The 5,000-nt window shown below is 52.2% G+C and overlaps 1 protein-coding gene across 1 annotated transcript in view; it reads right to left on the bottom strand.

Annotated features, from left to right (window-relative positions):
• sgip1a (SH3GL interacting endocytic adaptor 1a) overlaps positions 1 to 5,000 on the bottom strand; it is a gene marked incomplete at both ends in the record, with an annotated part of 52,325 nt that overhangs the window by 43,567 nt on the left and 3,758 nt on the right. The gene's annotated exons all lie outside the window — the stretch shown is intronic.

Below are 5,000 nucleotides of genomic sequence, written 5' to 3'. Positions count from 1 at the left end.
GCAGTGGTATGTCACGCCATAATCTAACACACTCTCTCACTGAGAGCTACAGTCTAATAAAAACAGCAATATCACAGCTAAACCCTCTCCAATACCCCTCTCACATTCAGATTCAGACGAGTCGGTCTGGTCAGTGTCAGCTGACAGCGGGTCAGGAAATGTACGTCTCGCCATGTAGACCCCCACACACGGCCGACAAGACCCCGGCGACAAGACCCCCCCGTGCTTCCCGCCATGGCCGACCGGTTACGCGATGTGACGAACATTCCCCTCAGCGTCGAGTCACACGCTGTCGTCGTGTAACAATGACCTGCGTTCCATCGGCAAAGCGCGACAGTGACGTTTTGGTCAGCCGCGTGGAGGAGGTGGATGGATGAGGCCGACCAAGTCCTGAGGTGCGTTCAAATTCAGCGAACGTTTGCGAACTATTTTCCGTTAGCTTTGTGTTCGCCGCAAACGTTTGCTAACAGAAGCTAACAGTCTGGAGAGGTAGTTCGCCAGTAACGGAACGAGGATCACAATGGACCCAGGCTTACTGGAGATGTGCTTCCAGATGGGGATTGTTTGTCATCAATGACAAAAGATGCCGCAGCAAGTAAACACTGTCTTCTTGAAGCCATTTTATGTGTAGCCTAATGGTATTTTGGAACATTGTTGCGTTTATGCGAACTATTTGGAACGTTCATTAAAAGCCGTTCAAATGTGACCGTTTGGAGAAAACATGTTTGCGGCGAACATTCGCCTCTGTTAGCTGAATTTGGACGCCCTGTTCGGGTTGTGAGAGGTGCTACCGAGACTGACCCATAGCTTGGGTTCCTCAGCAGAGAGGCCGGACCGGGCCAGGGCTTCCCCACATGGGGCAGCTCGATCAGACAGAGAGAGAGAGAGAGAGAGAGGGTTTTCACCAGGCTGTGAAAGAAACAATTGTGTTTCTCTACCACTGCATTGCACAGGGGCGCTCGTTAAAGCGTAGCTTGACATATCCAAGGAAGAACATTACAGAAAGTTTGCTTAGGAGTGTGTGTGCGTCTCTTGACCGTGCCTGTGTGTGTGGCAGCCTCACCCCTCCAAATATGACCATCAGACACAGATGAAAGGCTGTCAAGAGCGTTTGAATTTGGGAGAGAGATGTGAGAAAAGAAGAATCGAAGAATCAAAGAAAAGACAATTCACTGAGACAACAAGCCCCCTCCTCCTCCACTCGCATGTCTCTCTTGTGGGAAAGTTCATTTTGGATCCCTGTCAAAATCATTGTCAGCCCAGCGACAAAGGGCCTATTCTTCACAACAATGAGCTCTTCGTCTGCAGCCTCTTTATTCCGAGAACGAGTTGTGTAATGACACACACACACACACACACGTGCGCGCACACACACACACACACACACACACACACACAGTTTCACACCTCAGCGACTCCGAGTGTAGGTGACCTGTGCCTCTTGTGCTACAAACACTTAAGCAATGCATCTGGTCTGTCTACTGTGACTGTTCCAATGTAATTGTGATGTCCATATTAAATAAAAGTTTCATTCACTCATTCATTCATTTATTCATTCATTCATTCATTTCGCTCATTTGAAAACACCTACAGACGTCGCCTGTCTGTCCCGAATTGCGCGCGTCTCCCCTCGCCCCCCTGCACGTTTCCCCCCCCCCCCCCGTCTCTGGCTCCGCCCCTCTTCCGGTATCTCTGTGCAGACTCCCCCGTGCTCAGCGCCTCTGCCCCTCGATGGCCGCCGCTCCCGTTCTCCTCCTCCTGCGCAGGCATTTCCTCCGAGCCTGCCAGCCACGGCCTGGCTCTGGCTCCGCCCACATCCTGTCTCCCGGCCCCTGCGTCTCCACTGGCCCGTCCCAAAACATGGGAGGACATCTCTTTCTCTGTCATCTCTTTTTGTCCTGAAGAAGGGAGCCTCTTCTTCACTTTGCAGTTCCCAATGTCAGAACGGAGTTGGGAAGGAAGGCTCTTCTCTGCTCCCACTTCATGGTTTAAACTGCAGTTGGAGCTCAAACTTCAAAGCCTGGTGTCTTTGAACATTCAAATCCATGATTAGTCTTATTGTATCCAGGCTTTATGAGTGTAAATGTTTTAACTGATTTACTTGATTGTCAATTCTACTGTTTTTAATCTGTATGTTGTGTATTTGTGTCTATGAAACGGTATGTGCAGCCTCTCTTGGCCAGGTCTCCCTTGCAAAAGAGATATTTGATCTCAAATGGGACAAACCTGGTTAAACAACGGTTAAATAAATAAGAACACGCCGCCTCCCAAAAGAATGTGGCAAGATTTCGAACCTCGCATTTAAGGGTGGCGTGCGTATGCGTTCTCTGTTTGTACTGACGCGCTGAGCGGCTCTGGTTGGACGGAGGGGGGGGTAGGGGGCCGGGTTACGGTGTGTATTTTGGGCTGTCATTAAGGGACGGGCGCTGTGGGGAGGAGAGTGAGAGTTAAGTGCCAGTTTGAGGGAGCACCCTTGCCACAGCAACACCCTATTGAGAGAGGGGTAATAGCAGGGTGGGCCGAGGCCCAAACAGCTCACAGGAAACACACAGCATCAACAGGACTATTTTAAAGGAGGTCTCAAGGCCCTGCACTTGTTGCCCTGGTGCTTTTGGTTTTGATACTAGACCGACTGTAGAGCTACTCAACTGACCAATCACCACACAGGCCATGTTTTTCACAGATCTTGGCCAATGAAATCTCCTCTGACAGATATCCACTGTTGTGGTTTTGAGTAGACTACTACAGGGGGTCAGCTCAGAGCCTGAAGATCAAAACAGATTGTTGATGTCTCACAGCGACATGACCCCGCCCCTATCAGTGCCCTCCTAGTCTGACTCATCGGGTGTAGGCTTTGGGGATAAGCCTTGTCATTCGCTCCGCCCAATCAATGGCGACAGATCTGATTCCCGGCCCAATCAGATTCAATCCAGACTACGTGAAACAACAACAACCTAGCAACCGCTCCGCCCATGAGTGACGAGTGTGATTGGTTTAAAGAAAAACATGCACATGCAGGATAAGATTACACAAAGGCAGATAATCTGTTTTCTGATATGTCAATCAGGAGGCCCTCACCATCTCTATCCCAGCCTCACCCTAAGCCCCGCCCCCCAGCTCTTTGTGGCTGGAGCTGGAGATGTGATTCTGCTGTCCTGAGACTCCCCTGGCTAGGGTACGCAACCGCTTCTATCTGCTAGCCGTGCACGTCCTGAACGTAGCCTAGCCTAGCGTATCCTGCCTCTCTGCCCTGGTAGCCTAGCCTAGCCTAGCGTAGCCTGCCTCTCTCTCTCTGCCCTGGTGCTGACAGATTAGCATCCTCCCATGACTGACTGTTGTTTACCCCCTATCCCCGAATGGGAGTCCAGCCAGACCTTTCTCCAGTGCTGGCTCAGCGTAAACAACATGTTGAGATGAAGGAGAAGGTCCGGCCGTGTGAGACTAGCGCCCTCCCCTCCCCGCCCTGCCCACGGTGTCTTTCCACTGGAGGTTTATCTGAGGGAGGGTTCTCGGATCGGGGGCCTCTCACGGGAAGTCTTACTCCTGGAGATGCTAATCCCCCAAGCAGGCCGGTGACTCACGCTTGCATGGTTACCTGGCTCACTGAAACCCAACAACCAGCTCCCCCGCAACACACACCCACCACGACTACAGACGTGTGTTTCTAAGAGAGCAGGGTCTCGGGCGTGAACCTGGACAGGTCCGTCGCGAGCCGGCCTTCTCCTCCACGGCCGCGGGACTTTAAAAAAGAGCGCCGCTTTTACCGGAGCGGGATTAAGTGACCGATTTTACACCTGACGGTAATCCGCCGCGCAGCCACGCTAAAACGGCCCGGGCGACGCCGGGTGGAGGGCTATTTATAGACGCCGTGACTGTCGCGCACCCAGCCCCGCCGTTCCCTGGACATTCTCTCGACGTTCCCTGGACGTTACCCGATACCTCGCCCGTGCCAGGTGTAACCTCTGCCAGAGAGGACGAGAGCGAGGTAGTCAGGAAAAGAGGACGAGATGGACGGACGGATCACGCTGTGACCAGAGCATGGAGGGGAGGGGAGGGGGCGGTCCGCTGACCTCTGAACTGATAAAAACATCTGACCAGTCGTCGTCAGACAACCCAGAAGGTAAAGAGCCTCCTGGTGAAACAACAACACCAAAAGCGTCACAACAGCAATACAGGGGAACACAAGGGACAGGTCCATGGCTCCGTGGCGCGGTCACACGACCATCTAGAGGTGACGCCACAGCACTAGCTACACTGATTAACAAAGCACACGATGCACAGGATTTATCTGTCAAAGACACACACAGGACAGAAGAGAGATAACTAAACCAAGCTGGTTTAGAGAATCAATGTTGATTAAAGTCAGCGTTTGAACGGCTAGACGGGTTATCAACCAGCGAGAGATAGGGGTCAATGATGTCACTATGAGAGCATAAACACCAGGGTCTCCGATAGGTTGATGGGTTACGACACGGGTCGGGCCGGTACGAGACAATACTCCCAGCATCCCTCTGTGAAGTCAGAGGAGCGACGAGCCGACAACACGTGACCAGAGAGAGGGAGGGGGGGGGGGGGGGGGCGGGCGGACCCCCCCCCCCTGTCTAAACACAGGCCAGACCCAGACGCCCGCTAACGAGCCCAGCTACTGTGCAGAGCGGGTGTTGGGGGTGGAGAGGGGCGGGCGGGCGGGCGGACGGACTAACAGACAGACCGATGTCCAAGACACACTGAGCTAAATAGACCTGAAAGATTCCATTACTCATGCAAGGACACTTCCGTAAGACTTTATGGCCTGTGCTGTTTGCTGTAGCAGTTAATACAGACAAGAAATAAAACATCCAGCCAAAATATGAGACAGCTTTAAATACTGCTTTAAATACTGGTTTACTGGAATGCTTATCAAAAGCCGTTTTGAAAATAGACCACTCCAACATAAAATAAAATAGGGTAGGCTGTTATGCTTGGATGAGGCATTGACAGATTCAAGGCAGGAGGTGTGT

Source organism: Borostomias antarcticus (genome assembly GCF_949987555.1).
Source record: "Borostomias antarcticus genome assembly, chromosome: 3".
NCBI lineage: Eukaryota > Metazoa > Chordata > Actinopteri > Stomiiformes > Stomiidae > Borostomias > Borostomias antarcticus.
This window is presented reverse-complemented; position numbering and strand designations above follow the sequence as displayed.